The sequence below is a fragment of the Schistocerca nitens genome, chromosome 2 (genome assembly GCF_023898315.1).
Source record: "Schistocerca nitens isolate TAMUIC-IGC-003100 chromosome 2, iqSchNite1.1, whole genome shotgun sequence".
Classification (NCBI taxonomy): Eukaryota; Metazoa; Arthropoda; class Insecta; order Orthoptera; family Acrididae; genus Schistocerca; species Schistocerca nitens.
Window position 1 is genome coordinate 947,865,688 of NC_064615.1, and position 20,925 is coordinate 947,886,612.

The following is a 20,925-nucleotide window of genomic DNA, read 5'->3' on the forward strand; positions in this document are numbered from 1 at the left end:
AGGGAAAGGGAAGCACTTCATGCAGTGTCCTTTATATGTACATTTATGTTCGAATTGTGTTCCGTTATCGGTCGCTCATGGCCAAACTTAGTATGACGTAGAAGTGGCTCCTTTTGGAGTTTCCGGCTAGTAGCCTGTGTAATAGCACTGTGACGTCTTTCTAGTCTTGGGGCGGGAGCCTTGGTGTGCCTTTTGGTGGGGCCACTGGTTGTATTTACATTCACCTATTGTAACATACCGCTATCAACAGGTTTATTTTCAATTTTTCTTTTTTTTAAGCTGATTTGCATAAGACGTGTCATTATTATTCTGTGAGAAAAATTATTAACTATTGGAGGTCCGCTGTTTAAGTGTATTAGTTTTATCATTATTTTTGGTGGAGGATAAAAAGTTCTTTAACTGTTTAAACTGATTTGTATAACCTATGTCATGATTATTGTGTAGGGAAGAAGTATTCATTATTGAAGCCCTGCTGTTTCATTGCAGCTTTGTTGTTGTTAATGTTGAGGGATAAAAAAATTACTATTTACAGCTGTTTCCTAATCAACTGGAAAACTTGTCCGTTAATTGTAATCTGATTTAAAATAAAGCCATTGTAACGCTGAATGTTGCTGCCCTTACATGTGTCCTGATCCAGTCATCAAATCCACAAGCACTTACGCAGCACCTTGCGTCGTTTTCACCCATAAAGGCGCATCATACAGTGATGTATAATAGTAAAAATACATAATTCAATTTGTAAATGATGTGGTCGTACACCGTGTGTTAAATTCAATGCACAGAGCTACGACTTCTGCTAGCAACTACGGCTCTGGCGCAGCTGGGCGTCGAGCCGAGCTGAGTCCGGATGACTGATATGGGTGCGTCTGTGCTTGCTGCACAAGCTCTGCGCCAGCGGTCATCAGTAGAAGTCACGTAGTGCGAGTGATGGTGTGCTGGTCTCTCAGCAGTCCGTGACCAGGAGTTTTCCCTGGGTAAGAGATCGGTTGTCGCCTATTTATTACCTGGAGAAACCACAGACAAACTTTTACAAAATGAAAAAAAAAGGTTCAAATGGCTCTAAGCACTATGGGACTTAACATCTGAGGTCATCAGTCTCCTTGACTTAGAACTACTTAATCCTAACTAACCTAAGGACATCACACACATCCATGTCTGTTGTTTGGTCCTACCACCATTGCATTGGTTCAAATGGCTCTGAGCACTATGGGACTTAACATCTGTGGTCATCAGTCCCCTAGAACTTAGAACTACTTAAACCTAACTAACCTAAGGACGTCACACACATCCATGCCCGAGGCAGGATTCGAACCTGCGACCGTAGCAGTCGCGCGGCTCCGGACTGAGCGCCTAGAACCGCGAGACCACCGCGGCCGGCCACCATTGCATTGTTGGTGAAGTTTCTTCTCACCGTAGTAAGACCGTAGTAAGTGGAACTTACCAGTTGAAAATACGTTACAGAACTTCTGTATTGCGTTACGTGCTTATTTTGTAGTATATCCAACGCAAGAATCAATGTTCTCGGTTCAATAATAATTGCAGCAAGCCTAACTTCATACAGTGAGAGGAGTTTGCACTTGTTAGCTAGCGATTCCATTGATTTTAGTACTATATCCACTGTTTGCACCGACACAGTAAGACTACACACTTAACACAATGTAGGATGTGGTCTGTCGGTATAATATACGTTGTAGCAGCCATGAGAATCACATCTGGAGAGTACACGATAGCAATACACCATGCAACAAATGAGTAACTGTGTTTATTCAGCCACTTTTTTTTAAAAAATGCTCGTAACTGAGCTGATGTTTCAGCAGTTGAGCTGCTAAGAACGACACAACACTTTACACAGACGCGCTGAGTGTTACACCATGAGCACACACACACACACACACACACACACACACACACACACACACACACACACACACACACACACATCTGAAAGGGCTACCAGACACCCTATGGACAGTTTACTTGAAGAAGTAGAATAAAATGACCTATGATGGGTTATAACCACTTACAGTGGTGATGGCTAGCAAGTGTGGGTGCTGCTCTCTACCTGCACGGGGGCACAGCAAACCGGTCAGCGCACAATGAGATGGCTCGTATAAAGATCCATGTGTATCTCATTTACGAGGGACGTATTATTTGAATGTTTTTTCTACATGAGACTGATTTTACTAAGTCGAGGGCCACTTTCAGACAGTGTCAGTACATACAGAACATTTGAAACCACGCCGCTGTTACTGCTCAGTTTTTCATACATTGTTCCAGGGGCCAGTCTTCCCGAGAAATACATTTAACCACTTGCAGTAAACATCCTGTTCTTCATTCTTTTGTCCATCTGTGACTTCTGCAGACCGAAACAGTATATCACTGGTAGTGGATGGATCTCTTTTTGTATCATAACGACACATTAGAGTAGGGCTGGATAACCAGTATCCCAACATAGAGGTTGTAAGTGGGGTAAAGGGTCGGTAGGGAGCAGGGGGGGGGGGGGGTAAGAATGGCGGTAAGACTGGTTCTAAGTTGCTTAGTCTGTAACCATACATGTGCAGCTGCCACCACTCTCACCTGGTGAGATCTTTTGGGGCTAGTTTTTGCAGTAGTTGCCGGCCGAAGTGGCCGTGCTGTTAAGGCGCTGCAGTCTGGAGCCGCAAGACCGCTACGGTCGCAGGTTCGAATCCTGCCTCGGGCATGGATGTTTGTGATGTCCTTAGGTTAGTTAGGTTTAACTAGTTCTAAGTTCTAGGGGACTAATGACCTCAGCAGTTGAGTCCCATAGTGCTCAGAGCCATTTGAACCATTTGAACCATTTGCAGTAGTTGTGTTATTACAATGATTTTTCTCAATTCCCCACGCAAGTGTTGCATTACGGTCTGTTGTCTATGGGTGGTGGTTTTTTCACAAGAATTTCAGTGAAGGAGATCCCATAACTTATTCTAGCATGTATTGGTCTTCCTACACTTCTGTGATAGTTTGCTGTCCTATCCCTTCTTCACATGTCTGTATGTGGGTGCACAAGCTACTCAGCAGCTATATCACCTGTAAAGTGGTTGGAGTCAACTCTTCCAGTATTGGCTGTAGGTTAGTGGTGGAATATCGAGTGCTATTGTGGACTAGGGCACACAGTAAAGTGACGATATATACGCACATGAACAGAAAGGGGAATGAAACTCACTTAGACCGTCTCCGTCGACCCCATACACCAAAGCGTCTGGTTCATACAGGATGCAGTAGGGGAATAGGATGAAGTTGTTGCCTGCACTATCGACTGACCGGCAGTTTCTAAAAACACGAACAGCTCCGGCACAGTCAGTAGTCTCACTGAGTTGTGAAATGCGTCATCTGTCTGCCTTGTTGCATCACCTTTATTGCTGCAAAATATTCCCTGCATGCTTATCTATTATCACCTTTCTTCCATTGTGCTAGAGGCTGTGGATACAGTCCTCAGATGTGCGCTTACAGGTAATACATTTATTAATCCCCTCTCGTCCAACTCCAGCATCTCGGCAATTGATCAAAATTTAATTGATTGACTAAATTGCTGCTTAAATAAGTAACCAATATATTACTCGAATTTACCGCCCATTTCGTGTCATGAGATTCGCTCTTACATGAGAGCGTTTTTCTAGCATCCCACCAATCTTAAGCAGGTGTATTTCAAGCAGAAATGCTATAGAGTAATCACCAGTTCGATTTCCCTACCAAAATTTGGGAAAATCTTCCAGCAGGATTACTCACATACGATTAGATGTACATAGTGCCTTATGTGCTTCGCCTCCAGCAGTTCAGCATAGACTGGTTATTTTTCCCAACAATTTGCAAATGAGGGAGTAGAGGTGAGGAGCCCTGATGCCTGCAATTTGATTCAATAAAGAACATGTGAACTGAATTTTATAAATACACAGTATATCCTCTGCAATGTAATTGACACTAATTTCAATTTCACTCTGTGAGTTCATTCCACACAAACAGTTCAACACAGGGTAAGCATTTCCCACGAACTTCCAGATGGGGTAAGGGAGAGGGGATGGGAGGGGAGGGGAGAGATGCAGGCTGGGGGATTTCCCAAAGGGGAAGAAGTGGCTCAAAACTAAATTTCTGAGGGTATGACAAAAAGTGTGTTCCAGTATTGACATCCCTTTTTCTAGAGGGGTAGATGAGTAAGAGGGCGAGAGGGAGGGGTGGAGGTTCCTCAGATGGGCAGATTGTCCCCAGAGGGTCATAAATGAACACCCAGTGTGTTATAAATCAATTAGCAGAACAATAGGTTAAGGGCAGTGTCATGGGGATAATTTTCCCCTGAATTATGCAACCAACACAAACAAAATGCCCAAGAGTGAACTTTACCCCACTACTGTTATTTTAAAACTTTTATTCATTATGGATGAGGATCACTGAGACTGTAATGATGGATACTAACTGGGACACGCGTACCTCCCTCCAATATTTCAACAAAGGCTTAATCAGCCTTGTATCAAACTATTAAATATTATATACAGAGATAGAAAATCATGGGAAAAACTGAAATAGCGTATCACTTCACTGCAATTTGCATGTATTGTAACACTTGATAACAGATCAAGAAAATGTCGGTGTTACACTTGACAGATAATAGCACTAGAACAATAATAAACTCCTATTTCAGTTTTCTGCACTTTAGCTAAAGTTAAACAGGCGAACACAATTTAAGTTCTCCCATAAATATACATATGCGCGTAGGCGCGTTGAAGAACTGGTTATGAAATAGTCACTCATAACATCAAGGCAGGCACACTCCATTTAAAGGGAAAATAATTAGCAAGTTTACACATTAACTAGAACATTAAGATGAAAAACAGGAAAGTGCACCGTTCACAACACCTTACGGCGACGGTCAACCTCCAGTAAGTTCCTTTTGTTTACAATACGACATTAAGTACAGCTCAATAGTAATATATAAAAAAAATTAGATTCCACCGATATACAAGCGCATAAGCGCCATTAAAACTGGTGGAGAAACACTAAATTGGAAATGGACAAATCTATTCTCAAAGGAGCCGCACTCCATCGAAACACCCGAAAAATGGCAACTTAATGGCTACCTTGAGTAACAAAATCAAGAATACCATGCTTATAGATTGAATATAATAAAGGAATAACACATACACGGCTTCTGACGGCCGACAATCTGTGTTGGATTATTGAGCAGTGATTAATTTAAGCTAGCCACAAAATATGCTAACCAGGTTAGCGGCGTATTTAAAGACAAGCGTCGAGCAAGAACCCTGGTCAGAAGGTAATGTAACCAGTACTAATTTACAATTAACTACAGCATTGAAATCAACTGATGACAGGTTGCCATTACCGATGTGGAGTATGTGGACGAGGATCACTGCGACTGTAATGACGGATAATAACTGAGAGACGCACATCTCTCTCCAATATTTCAACAAAGGCTTAATCAGTCTTGTATCTGACTGAACACTCAGCGGAAACCCAAGTATAATGCTGAGGGGCGAAACGTCCAGCAAAAAGCATGTTTAGGGCAAACACCTAGTTTGAGAACATAACAACCATGAAACAACAGGATGATGTTGCAGCTTGCAGTACAAATGCCAGAGTCCCAATATAGCCTTAACCCAAGACAGGACTAAAGCACACTAGGTTCTCACTCAATTAAAGCTTCCAAAACAATAAAAACTAGCAGGATTCCCTTCCACGGCCGACGTGTCAACACTTCCGGTCATACCCCAGAATCAACTAGCGCAACATAAATCATTGACACATTTCAGATAATATTTTAAAACCACATACTTAAATACCTTTGTTTACCACAAGCCTTAATTAGTTAACGGGTTAGGCTCTGTTATTGATGCCACTCAAATGAGGTAGCAAGTTAAGGTCTATAATTCTACTTTGTCATTTAACACGCGTCGTGACGAGGAAAGAAAGAATCCAGCTAATTAATTAAAAGTCACTATTTGGATTCAGTATTTGACGATGCGCTTAAAATCAACAGACAAAGGTGAGAGTCAAGTTACCCTCGCAAGCAGCACAAGCAGAACACAAGCATAAGGTGAACATTAAATAAACTGCTCCTTGTTCAATCATTTACACACCGACGAAACAAATAATCTTCTCCGAATTACTGCAGACGCCGGACTCCCCAGCTGCTTGCAAATGACGAAAATAATGGTCAAAACGTTTTACTTTAAGTCCAATGACATCCGTAGGATAGGAGTTTCAATGGACAACCAGGCTTCATCCCCTTGGATCCACCTGCGACCAAGACAGTAACATTGTCTGCTATCACGGCTTTAACGATGCATCACACCTGTCACGAGTCGTGCCAAACCATCGACAAAACGGCGTGGCCTCCCGTACACTCCCAGACGTCCACAATCAGAGTTCCTCCTTCCGACCTGTCTCCGGCCATCCTGATTTAGGTTTTCCGTGATTTCCCTAAATCGTTTCAGGCAAATGCCGGGATGGTTCCTTTGAAAGGGCACGGCTGATTTCCTTCCCAATCCTTCCCTAACCCGAGCTTGCGCTCCGTCTCTAATGACCTCGTTGTCGACGGGACGTTAAACACTAACCACCACCACCACCTCCTTCCGACCGACGCTCTCCGCAAACACGGCAGGCAGCCGGCCGCAGCAACGCCACAGCGCCCTCTGGCTAGGGTAAGAAAACAGCAGAGCGCGAAGCGGGAATTTAAAAAGGAACACGCTACAGACAAAGAGGAAACGCAGAGAACCAACCGTGACATTTCGTCACGGCTCACTAATAACTCTACACGACTCCTACATTGCTGCAGACAGTCAATAAATGTGTACCATCTGATGATGAATCGCTAGGCGGCTCGAAAATGGTAATGGGATAATAAAATTGAAGAACAAAACAAATGACGACTGGTTGCAGTAATTTCAAGAAACCTTTAAAACTGTTGATTTTACGTTGGCTTCCTCTCTGTCCGGTAATATTGTTTCTAGCTTTGTCTGTTTCAATTAATCTTCGTCTAATGTTTCCGAAGTTAATTTTAAATTAGACTTTTCCATTTTATCTGTTCTTTGTGTCTCTCTTCCCATTTCCTAGCCATTTCTTTCTGTTTCTTTTCGTTCCTGTTGTCTAACACTTCTAGTGGTAGTTAAAGGTCTAGTGTACCTGTTAACTGTGAAGTTGTAGTGTTTGTGATGCATGCACCACTTTCTGAATTTGTTTTCGTTTGTTCTACTTCCTCAGAAGTCCCTGCTTCATGTTTCGGAGACTCTAATGTTGGGAAAATATACTTCACCTTTGTCTCAGACAAATTCCCTTCATCATCAAAGTTATCATCCACCAATTCATGGGGTAAGTTCTTCCTAACGTTTTTAATTGTCTTGACCATTTTGGCAAAAATATTTTCACTGAATCAGATAAAATGTCGTTACTGATCACTGCAGACAATACTCTACTTAGTCTACAGTTACTACTAAGTATCAAAATGTAATGTATTGTCACTTATCTAAAATTCAGTTAATGGTTAATGGGTAATTCCTGATTTGCTCACTACACTAAAAACTGCGCTTGATTGTGCATATCGTTGCAGTTTGCGTATTAAATTCACTGATCTTATTTCAGCACTTAAATTTTATAACTCCAGAATTATGGAAAAATCTTTACTTACTAACACTTGCAGTTTGCAACACAAAGAGAAAGACTGGTCATGTTCTTATCTTACAGAAGAAGAACAGCATTCACAGTTGGGTACACAGTTTTGCTTGTATCAACTTTTCGTCTTTCAACAGTCCATTAATTATTCTATTTCCTTTTGGCAATTCTTTTTTAGTTTTCTGTCTCGGTGAGGCTTGAATACAACGGAGAAACATCTTGTAGGCATATATACGTACAAAACCAAATACTGTAAGTACCAATTTTTAATTACAGTTTGGTTACGTACTAATCTTATAGTCCGCAGCTCGTGGTCGTGCGGTAGCGTTTTCGCTTCCCACGCCCGGGTTCCCGGCTTCGATTCCCGGAGGGGTCAGGGATTTTCTCTGCCTCGTGATGACTGGGTGTTGTGTGATGTCCTTAGGTTAGTTAGGTTTAAGTAGTTCTAAGTTCTAGGGGACTGATGACCATAGATGTTGAGTCCCATAGTGCTCAGAGCCATTTGAACCATTTGAACTAATCTTATAAGAAAGTTCTTTCGAAACAAGAGAGCCAATTTGTCACTTTCTACTTTCTGGCTTTAAAGTTCTGGGTTTAAGTATTATTAAATACGTTTAAAGTTAACACCTACTTGATTGTAGGGAGTCTAAAGCATTAATATTTACTTGCCGTCCGTGTGTACACGAAGGTCCGTGAAACTAGCTTTAGTATGTAGTCGCTGGCTGTCAGCGATAATATGCCTGTGGCTCCTGGGATCGGCGAAATTACTTAGTTTTGGAAAACTGTCTTTTTGATAAATTTCATTTTAGAAGTTGCATCAGGCCAAGGTTGGGATCTGTATATCGCTTGCACTTTATTTAAGACCGGTGGGTAACGAAAAAGCAGCTTAAATGCTTTATTGGTGATCGGACTATTTTTGGAATTACGTAATGTTGAAAAATGTTTATATTTTAATAAATGACCAGACCAAAACTGTTACCAGATATATGACCTAACAAAATAAATTTTACATACTTGAAACACTTAAAACAGGGTTTTGGAGCCGTGGTTTCTACAAATAACCAGCAGGGAAAGTTATGTTCACTTTTGATTAAGAATTGAACCTTTTTCTTATCACTGAATTCACATTGCATCAGAAAGTCCACACTAGTTTCATTAACGTCTTCTTAACGCAAACGAGAAGACAAGAGTAGTGCATTTCATGCTCCACAGAACAGTCGCACAACGTTTGTAATGTGTCTTTTTACATGCATTCTTGAAGTATATGTAGTCACTTATTCCGTACATTTCATTGCACGTCTCATTTAACATTATTTTACATACAACAAGCAATGAAACTTTGACGAATATTCTTAAAACTAATAAATTAATGTTCTGAGTAAAGCAGTGTCGTTACAAACTATGGAAACCTCATTCCTGTCGCTTTCTGCTTTTATTGCCGCCAGCCGTACAGCCAAATTATTTCTCTTGTATGTGTTTATCTTTTGGGCCAGTTGTTTCCTTATATCAACATCATCACAGTATCTCAGCATTTGAACTAATTCCACACAGCACCCAACACTGTTCATGAGTGACAAATTGGGGCTACTTGTGATTGCATCTAGTTTTCCTGTTGTCTGACAGTTATCTTCCACCACATTGTTAATCAAAGTGGTTTGACTTCGCCAATTTGAGCTATTGTGCTTGGCGACTGGCCAGTCTGACAAAGGCTGTTATTATTTGATACATTATAACCTATTATTGTGTCTCTTCTGAATTTTGTTCTTAAATATGCTATTATTGGTTATATTGTGTCAGAAATTGTTCCCAAGCTGGTGATATTATTCTTATCCCTATAATACTCTCCTTCTCATTAAACAATCAATTGTTGTGCTGACTTGATCTATTCACCTGATTACTAGCTTGTGACATTTGGACTCTTGAATCTTCATGAAAAAGGTCGACTGTGTCAAAAATTGACATGAACTCATCAATGTTTGTTTCAGATACATTGAACAGTTTCTCTTGTATGTCAATCTGTAGTTCCGGTTTCAAAATTCTCAATTTGTTGGGGTATTAGAAAGTTCATCAAAGTATCTGGTCTTAATTAGATACTTCTCAAAGTGCTTTCGTAGGCTACCCTGTTTGAAGAGGAATACTCCTAGGTTGAACAGTTCGTTCCTTATACTTTCTTGCACTCCACTGGACCAATATATGGCTAAGAAAGTCTTTAACAATTCACTACAGGTGGTTCATTGCTCAGTAGTATCCATGGCCCATAGAGCTCAAGTAGCTTACATTTTACACTTCAATTCGTGAAACTGATAGTGTTTCTCTAAATCAGGTTTGCCAAGATTTTCCTGTGATGGAACTATATGAGAATCCTGGTACTGTGATGGAACACCTTGTTTATGTTCAAGGTCAATAAAATTGAAGAACTGGTGAAAACTTGTTTTATTCAGTGATTCTTCCAACTTTAATTCTTAATTAATAACACAGAAATCTCAATAGGATTTTAAAAAAAATGATTGTTGTTGTTGTTGTGGTCTTCAGTCCTGAGACTGGTTTGATGCATCTCTCCATGCTCCATAATTAGTATCACCAAAATGTAGAAAAGACATTTGGTTATTAATAGTTTTCCGTGGAACACTTATTCACTTCCCATAGAATACTGTTATTCCATTGAATATATTTTGGGAAACTCTGTTCTTGATGAACAAATTAACATAACTGGTGAATAGTCTTTTTGTTGGGAGTAAAAACCAGAAATTGTCTGTGCTTAGTAAGTTTCTGTTCGATAATCATTTGTGCATAATCTGTCGTCTCCCCTTCAGAAATTTGTGCATGAGGTGATACGTTTGCATAAATTTGTGAGCAGTTAGCTTGTAGATTCTCTGGCAGCAGTGTGTGAATTGGCATCTAATCAGAGCCATGGATTGTGGATTCTGTTTCACTCATCGCTTCCTTGATTTCAGCGAAATCTTTGGTCATATTGTTTACTTGCTCATATATAGTAGTTTGCCTATGTAAAAAGTTGCTGCCTAGTTGGGCTTTAATGCCATTTGTAGCGATCCCTTAGGGCAGGGGCGGGCAAACGTTGCACGCGGCTCATGAGCGCACAGCGCTGCACGTGTGCTGCTCGCGTGCAATCGTCGACTGGGGCACTGGCGACAACCGGCAGGTTGCGGCAGTGTAGTGCCAGGCTAAGCTGCGGACGTTGATGCGTAGCGACCACTACGTAGTGAACGTTGTATTTCAAGAACCGGAAAATGCAGAGTGGATCAAGGAAACGGAGAAGTGGAGAATTGCTATCTTTTAAAAAGGAATAGGAGAATCATTTTTTCTTTGTGCAAAAATGTGAAAATTCAAAATGTTTAATATGTGGAAGTATTCTCGCTGGTCAGCGGAAGTTTAGTATTGAAGGCCATTATAACAAATTTCACAAGGACGAGTACAATTTATTGTCGGATTCTGAGCAGATGGGGAAATTGACTGAGCTTAAGAAGAGCGAGCTGACGATACTAGATGAATCTGCCGTAGTTGCTGTGGTCACGAGAGATCTGAGACTTCCCTTCGTCATGTCTCTCATTTAACTGATTTAACATTTTGTGGAGCACTGTTTTCAATTTTTCAGGACGACAACAATAATAGCCGAGCGGTACGTGCAAGTTACAAGATTGCGCTTAATATAGCGAGAGCTGGAAAACCATTTGCTGAATTAGTAAGTGTCGGTTAAGAGCAAACATCAGTGATGAAAATTTAAGTAACTGTTTGCGTTTGTCTGTATGTAGAAATTTTGTTCCACTCCACCTGTGATAATTAAATAAAACGTATCGTAGGTAATAGGTACTCTTTCAAATCACGATATCTTTCAAGCACTCCTACTAATCTTATTCCTTCATTCAATAAAGCAAGCTAGGAAACAAAACGCATTGCAGAGGAAGGAGCGGACAGAAAGTATGGTGGGGAGGAGAGATAAGCGGGTGGCCAGCTTGCCCCTGTGTGCACGCAGAACACCTGTTAACTGCACGCGTCCAAGTGCACGGCACACGTGCAGGATTCCTGCCCGCCCCTGCCTTTTAGGGTATCCTACCTAGAAGTGACGTTTTCTACAGCTATCTGCATTTCTTGTTTTATCCTTGTCATCAACTTCACATCTGTTGCTGACATCCACGTTTCGAAATCAGTTGTAAACAGTTCTCACTGCAGGACTGCAGTATTTTCTTGCTCTAAGAACAAGTTAGAGACACGGTCCGATAGTTACTATGCTATTTCAGCTAAGGGTTCTTGGTCTTGTTTAGCTCCTCTACCACGTTATTTAAAGTTACAATACCTGCTGGTATACACTGAAGCGCCAAAGAAATTGGTATAGGCATGCGTATTCAAATAAAGAGGTATGTAAACAGGCAGAATACGGCGCCGCGGTCGGCAACCCTATATAAGACAACAAATGTCTGGCGCAGTTGTTAGATCGGCTGCTGTTGCTAAAATGGCAGGTCATCAAGATTTAAGTGAATATGAATGTGGTGTTAAAAGTCGGCGCACGAGCGATGGCACACAGCATCTCCGAGGTAGCAATGAAGTGGGAATTTTCCCGAACGACCATTTCGCGAGTGTACCGTGATCAGGAATCCGGCAAAACATCAAATCTCCGAAATCGCTGCGGCCGGAAAAAGATCCTGCAAAAACTGGACCAACGACGACCGAAGAGAATCGTTCGACATGACAGAAGTGTAAACCTTCCACAAACGCTGGGTCATTAACGAGTGTCAGCTTGTGAACCATTCACTCGTGTGCCCTTGGTGACTGCACGACACAAAGATTTACGCCTCGTCTGGGCCAGTCAACACTGAAAACATGTTGCCTGTTCGGACGAGTCTCTTTCAAATTGTATCAAGCCGATGGACGTGTAGGGGGACGGAGACAATCTCATGGATCCGTGGACCCTGCATGCCAGCAGGAGAGTATTCTATCTGGTGGAGTTTCTGTAACAGTGTGGGCTTGTGCAGTTGGGGTGATATGAGGCCCCTCATACATCTACACTCCTCGAAATTGAAATAAGAACACCGTGAATTCATTGTCCCAGGAAGGGGAAACTTTATTGACACATTCCTGGGGTCAGATACATCACATGATCACACTGACAGAACCACAGGCACATAGACACAGGCAACAGAGCATGCACAATGTCGGCACTAGTACAGTGTATATCCACCTTTCGCAGCAATGCAGGCTGCTATTCTCCCATGGAGACGATCGTAGAGATGCTCGATGTAGTCCTGTGGAACGGCTTGCCATGCCATTTCCACCTGGCGCCTCAGTTGGACCAGCGTTCGTGCTGGACGTGCAGACCGCGTGAGACGACGCTTCATCCAGTCCCAAACATGCTCAATGGGGGACAGATCCGGAGATCTTGCTGGCCAGGGTAGTTGACTTACACCTTCTAGAGCACGTTGGGTGGCACGGGATACATGCGGACGTGCATTGTCCTGTTGGAACAGCAAGTTCCCTTGCCGGTCTAGGAATGGTACAACGATGGGTTCGATGACGGTTTGGATGTACCGTGCACTATTCAGTGTCCCCTCGACGATCACCAGTGGTGTACGGCCAGTGTAGGAGATCGCTCCCCACACCATGATGCCGGGTGTTGGCCCTGTGTGCCTCGGTCGTATGCAGTCCTGATTGTGGCGCTCACCTGCACGGCGCCAAACACGCATACGACCATCATTGGCACCAAGGCAGAAGCGACTCTCATCGCTGAAGACGACACGTCTCCATTCGTCCCTCCATTCACGCCTGTCGCGACACCACTGGAGGCGGGCTGCACGATGTTGGGGCGTGAGCGGAAGACGGCTTAACGGTGTGCGGGACCGTAGCCCAGCTTCATGGAGACGGTTGCGAATGGTCCTCGCCGATACCCCAGGAGCAACAGTGTCCCTAATTTGCTGGGAAGTGGCGGTGCGGTCCCCTACGGCACTGCGTAGGATCCTACGGTCTTGGCGTGCTTCCGTGCGTCGCTGCGGTCCGGTCCCAGGTCGACGGGCACGTGCACCTTCCGCCGACCACTGGTGACAACATCGATGTACTGTGGAGACCTCACGCCCCACGTGTTGAGCAAGTCGGCGGTACGTCCACCCGGCCTCCCGCATGCCCACTATACGCCCTCGCTCAAAGTCCGTCAACTGCACATACGGTTCACGTCCACGCTGTCGCGGCATGCTACCAGTGTTAAAGACTGCGATGGAGCTCCGTATGCCACGGCAAACTGGCTGACACTGACGGCGGCGGTGCACAAATGCTGCGCAGCTAGCCCCATTCGACGGCCAACACCGCGGTTCCTGGTGTGTCCGCTGTGCCGTGCGTGTGATCATTGCTTGTACAGCCCTCTCGCAGTGTCCGGAGCAAGTATGGTGGGTCTGACACACCGGTGTCAATGTGTTCTTTTTTCCATTTCCAGGAGTGTAGATACGACTCTGGCAGGTGAAACTTATGTAAGCATCTTGTCTGATCACCTGCATCCATTCTTGTTCATTGTGCATTCCGACGAACCTTGGCTATTCCAGCAGGGCAATGTGACACCCCACACGTCCAGAATCGATACAGAGTGGTTGCAGGATACTATTTTGAATGTAATCACTTCCACCGTCCACCAAACTTCCCAGACATGAACATTGTTGAGCACATCTGGGATGCGTTACAACGTGCTGTTCAGAAGAGATGCCCACCCTCTCGTACTTTTACGGATTTATGGACAGCCCTGCGGGATTCATGGTGTCAGTTCCCTCCAGCGCTACTTCAAACGCTAGTCGAGTCCATGCCACGTCGTGTTGCGGCACTTCTGCGTGCTCGCGGGGGCCCTACACGATATTACGCATGTGTACCGGTTCCTTTGGCTCTTCAGTGTATATTGGTTAAACGGCGGCTTTCATCTTTTTTCATCTTACATGTTCACTTTTTAACTCTGGCTGACTTAAATCGTCATGTATAGCGCAGTTGGTGGTTCACGTGGTTTTCCTCTGACTGCACGATGGACAACTACTGTTTGCAGTCACTGTCTCACAGAAGTGTTGTTAGCTGCGGCAGTCTCGTACACCAACCGATCAGAGGCATTTACTCTCTTCTGTTATGTTGGGTACTGAGGTCAGACATGTCAAAGGAATAGAATACTTAAGGCTACAATTACCAGACCACAAGGTTTGGTCCATTAAACATGGAGCGAAAACGAATGTTTCACAAATGGTTCAAATGGCTCTGCGCACTATGGGACTTAGCATCTGAGGTCATCAGTCGCCTAGATCTTAGAACTGCTTAAACCTAACTAACCTAGGGACATCACACACATCCATACCCGAGGCAGGATTCGAACCTGCGACCGTAGTGGTCGTGCGGTTCAAGACTGAAGCGCCTATAACCGCTCGGCCACATCGGCCGGCTGAATATGTCACAAAGTGATGATAAACGTTGATATTGTTGTAGGGATATGACTCACTATCCGAGCAACAACAATAGGTTAGTAAACCTCTCGAAGGCAAAGTCACTGTCTCTTTTGATTCCTCTGACGGGCTGCTCACCATCTCATGACTCTTGCTTCTCCTTCTGGCATCTCTAACTCATCACTGTTTCGTTAGTGACTCCCTGACTGACCCTGCTTCACAGTTTTGTTACACGTGTGCTTCAGATTGGAAATTCGTTTTGTGACAAATTCGTTTTGTGTTCATAATTCAAACCGACGTCAGGAGTTCTGAAATACGAACACTTTTACAAATACGTTGAGTTGGAAGAAAACTGTGAAAACAATTGTTCTAGATGGACATTTCACGCAACTTGCATTCTAACACAAATCTGTAGCGCACATCATATTTTTTGTACGTTTGTAGCTGTGAATTACTGTTTATCGTAGAGAAAATCAGCAGGAAACCGATGTATCATTTGTTTTGACGAAAGCATGAAAGCCGTCTGATGAACTGTGTTAATTCGAAACCGGTAACGGTACTTACTGAATAACGTAACCGAAAACAAATTTGTGGCTAGCTGCTGTACATCATCAACTATCTATTTTGTTTCGATAGTTTTCTTTCAACGAAACATATTTGTAAAGATGTTCGTATTTCAGCGGACTGAGAGGCATAGCAGCATTTGAAGCTACTGACCAACCTTTGTCCCCATCTGCGAGGGACATCTTCAGAGAAGCTGATATATCTCGGAGTATTTCTCCCGCAGATGGGGACAAAAAGTTTGTTGGCAAAACGATTATGGGAATTACGCAGTCTACTGCGACGTTGAAAGTCTTATTTGGAATAAACATGTTTCATTTTATTTGGAAGCATCATCAGTGGTCAGTTTTTTGGTTCCTACAGATATGTGATCTTTAAGACATTGCACTGCACCAGCCACAGTAATTTCTCTTTTGCGCTTCCAGTGGAGATGATGATGTATGGCTAGTGCAGTACTGTGTGCTTTAAACAGGACGCCTGTCTTTAGAAGGACATGTTGTAAGCTCGAAAACTCTGTTGACAGTTCATGCTTTTAAACAAAGTGAAACGCGAGTTTTGCAAGTAAGACTTTTATTACACTTGAGAAAGACGGCATCGCTTCAAAAACTATTCCTGCTGAACAGAGGTCTCTATAACAATAAGAAAACACTTCAGCAAGTAGTCTTAGCAGTAGATGTCATCCTGTACTAAGACCATTTATTGCAAAATAAAAGGGGCGCATTGTCAGAATAGTGTACATGTTTCAGGTTTCCTGTGTATATGTCTGCTCCGGTACAGATACGAGGTGCATCAAAGTGTGCTACTGAAATGTGGCGAAAATACGAAAAGTACTTCAAAGCTCAAGCAAGCGGGACTGTACGATTCTTGTGGTAAGGCTTGAAGTTTAAAAGGCGCCAGAAATGAAGCGAAGGTATAATTCTGCTAGACCACAATGTAAAACCGCAAACGGCGGCCACGATACAAGTTTTGCTTCAACGTTTCCGATCGTAATTTGGAAACAAGCACCATGCAATCCAAATATTGCATTATTCGGTTTCGTCTTTTCGACAACATGAAGGACTATTTGAGGCAAAAAGATTTTGCAACTAAGTTTCCCACAGCATCTCTCGGACCACCCTGTGACCATGGAGTGGATTTCTGTTTTCGGGGAACTGAATTATTAGCAGAACGTTCCGACCGTTTTTTACAGACTCGGTGACCGTGTTGAAAAATAGTCTCTTGTATCGGTGTTAGTTTGATGCGTAGTCCAGCCATAAATTAAAGTTATTTGGCCTACCATAATAATGTGTAACTTACTTTTTGAACATCCCTCATATGACATACGACCTCTCAACAAGAAGGTTTCAGGAAAGCGAAAATTCAGTTTTATATTAGTGAACAGAAAAGCAAACTGAACTTTTTATCCGAGACTACGAAGTATTGAAGTGTTCTCTAATACAGCTGATGTTCGATGAAGGAAGTGCACATATTGATCAACATAAAGAAAGTATTCCAGTCTTCTTTAGCAGTTTCTCTGGATGTTTAGTTATCTGACACGAATATTTAATGACTTATGTGCTTCAATATATTCATAATGTTATGTATTTGAGAAACATTGGACAGCAGATGTATTGCTATATTCCTTAATATGATTTCATTGTTCTGGATTTTAGTAGGTTTGTTTGTTGAGCTCCTTATGACATATGAGGTATGTTTTCACTTTCTTGATCTTTATTTATAACTTGTACTTCATTACAGGAACAAAGAGAGACTTCTGTATTTAATTTCAATGTACTTTGGGTTTGTTTGTTCATTCTGGTACTTTATTACAAGCACGGATGAGGATGTATCTACTTCATTTCATCATACTTTTTTCTATTCATATATTATTAGATATGGATTCCTTTACATGACTTCTCATGAAACCTTACCGTTCTTTTCACAGATTTAGTTGGTAATATATTTTCTGGCATGTGATGTTACGATGTTACTTGGCATCAGTTTGTGCCTTATCACATTCGTTTGGGTTTGCGCACAGTTTCTCATATTTTATTTGTATGACATACAACTGTAAAGAATATGTGCGCATTGTGCATGTATTTTTGGGCACGAAGGGGAATAAAAGACTATTTTGAATACGGCCCTTTCACTGTTGCACATGTATACTAAGTTACAACATACTATTACGTAGAAATGATTCTATGTCACTATTCACACGTATAGTCTGTGTGATCTTTGGTGTGTTAACTTCTTGACTTCTTAGACTGTATATCGTATCTTTATCTTTCACAGCAGTGTAGCCCTAGCAACACTGCACTAGCACTGGAAACTTATGATAATTTTTTACACAGATTGGCTATGTTAAAATTATTATCCACATGAGAAGACATGTATGACATGAAATGTAGTGATTGTAATCTTTTGTAAGTGTATGAAGCTGACTGTGTATTTTCTAGGACCTTGTATTCTAATTCAGTTGTACATTACCTTTCCTTCTGTTTTGTCGTTACACAGTTACCATGAGGATGATCGATCACCAAAACCAGTAGTAATAAGTAAATGTTACAAGACTGTGTTGTATCATGCACTAACAGTTTCCTGAAAAAGTGTTTTAAGGGGAAAGCTTTTGTGACAACTCTGACATATTTTGACAATTTGTCCACATGTAATTTTTTCCTTAACAACTCTACAGAAAATCGGTTGTAACATGTCTCTCCCATATAGTGTAGCCACCACGATGATCAGTACCCCACTAAGGTCGGCCTTATGGTTGGAGGAAGGATTGTACAGGGGCATAGAAAGTTTGGTTATTGGGCGTAATTCACTGAAATTTTATCGAAGGTTTAAAATTTTCTTAAAATTTTCTTTCATTCATGTAGCTGCAATCAAGCTGCAGGCGTGGGTTCCCAGCGTGAGTGCTTATAGTGCTTATCTTACAAAGTAGCTTGTCCATTCAGGACAGAAGCAGTTAATTCCGGTAAATGGTATTGACAGGGAACGCTTTCATTCCTCTGCTAGATGCACTGATGAACCCACACCACTAGCTAGCGAATAGGGAGATGCAAGAGAGGAATCGCTTGGTTGCTGCTGGCCGTGTCACGGGGAACAGAGGGCAGAGAAGTGTCTCTGTTGGTTTCTAACTTTTCAGATGGAACAGACGGCCACTCTCTCCCCGTCCTGTTCCAGTATTTCGTTAACACTCAGAATGGCGGACACCTGTACAGTCCAGTTTTGATAAGCAATCATATTCACTGTACTGTTAGAATATAGTCAACAGCTTATTTTATTTCTCTGTGTCAATTCAAACCACCTCCCTTCTGGCACCGCCTTTCCCATCCTTGACACAGGCCTATTCTATACTAGGTATAGTCTGTACACTTGATCATAGACGACCGACGCTTCATCTATTAAATATAAAATGTCGTCTAATCACTATGTGAGATCTTATGAACTGTACGCTACCTCAGATACACCTGTCTGTGTGTGTGTGTGTGTGTGAGAGAGAGAGAGAGAGAGAGAGAGAGAGAGAGAGAGAAAGCTGGTTCCTCTTCTCCACCCCCAGTTGCCATCTCTAAGAGACAGAGAGAAAGAGAGAGAGAGAGAGAGAGAGAGAGAGAGAGGCAGTGAGAGAGGCAGACAGAGAGAGGCAGATAGACAGACAGACAGAGAGAGAGAGAGAGACTGAAAGAAAGAGAGGGAGGGAGGGATGGAGAGACAGAGAGAGAGACACAGAGGCAGACAGAGCTGTTGAATACAGAAATTCACAGTTCACTGTTAAATTTATTTCAGACAGTGTGCTGGCAGCTGATACATTCCTGTTCAGCTACTGATGTAATTTGGAATTTTCGTGCACCTTTGTTTTTACTTGTACCTACTGATCACTTTATAATGGCCACATTGGCCATCGCGCCTGATCGAAGTAGTCTAATAAATACATGATAACCAAGGAAAAACTTCCTTCCACAATATAACACATTCTGTGTACATCAGTTCTAAGAAATAATTAACAAAGAAATAATTGAACATTCTTGGTTATCAGATACTGCATCGCCTTAAAAAAAAATTTCATGAGAATTCAAACTTCTAAACTGAAACCAAACGATTAGCGAGTTAACCTCGGCAAGGAGTCATTATATACGCAAAGTGTATCATAATTAATAGCAAAAACTAACACGGATGAAAGTATACTATAACAGAAACAAAAACTTAGTTTGAACATAGGCCCCATAACGAGTCGTTTGAGAGATAATTGTGAATTTTTTGGTTGAGAATCGGCACTAACTTCTTTTTCTTCTTCTTGCGGATTAGCTACGGCTGGCTCCTCTTCTCGACCCCCAGTTGCTATCTTCTTCTGTCTTGGATTTCCTCAACGTCCGTATTCCCTGCTTCCATTGTCTCCGCCACATCATTCTGTCAGCAGCGTCGCGGGCGACCCATTTTCTTCCGCTGGGATGGCACCCATCGTTGTATCCTATTTGGTATTCTGTCTTCATTCATCCTATTCACATGGCCAAACCATATCAGCTGTTTTCGTTGGATGTCGTCACAGATATCCTTATCTATTTTCATCCTTTGCGGGACTAGTTCATTTCTTATTCTATCCATCCTGATGCAACCTAAGCTCCGTCGTAGATAATCCATCTCAATGGCAAGCAGTTCATTCTTATATCTTTTGCTAAAGTCCCAAGCTTCTTCTCCGTATAGAACTACACTCTGGACTATAGTCGTATACGTTCTTTTCTTCGTTGTTCTTCTAAACTTTTAGTTGCACAGAATAGTCTTCATTGCCTTTGTTACAGCTCGTCCTTTATTAACCCTACAGGTGATTTCATCATTCCTTGTACCTTATTTGCCAAAGAATGCCCCAAGATATTTTACCTTTCCCACACCTACAATTACTTCTCCATCTACCTCCGAGTTATGTACTTTCTCCCTTTCAACAGCTGAGTGCTCACAATTCATGTTCATATTCAGCCTAGACTTATTGGATTCCTCTTTAAGCTTTCTTATCATGTAGCTGAGATCATCTTCGTCTTCTGCCAGCAGAATCTGATCATCTGCAAAATACGAGCTAAATATCCTGCTGTCCTCTACTGTCGCTCCTATAACCTGGCATTTTCTATGCTAAGTGTGCAGGATTGGTCCTAGATACAGCTTAAAGAGGGACGATGATAGCCCACATCCATGTCGTAGGCCCTTATTCACCTCGAATTCTTCTGGCCAACTATTCCAAATCCTTACTCTCGCTATGCTATTTTCATATAATTTCATGACAGCATTTAGGAATATTTCATCTAACTCTACCTCTTTCAACTTTTCTCACAGTTCGTTGGTG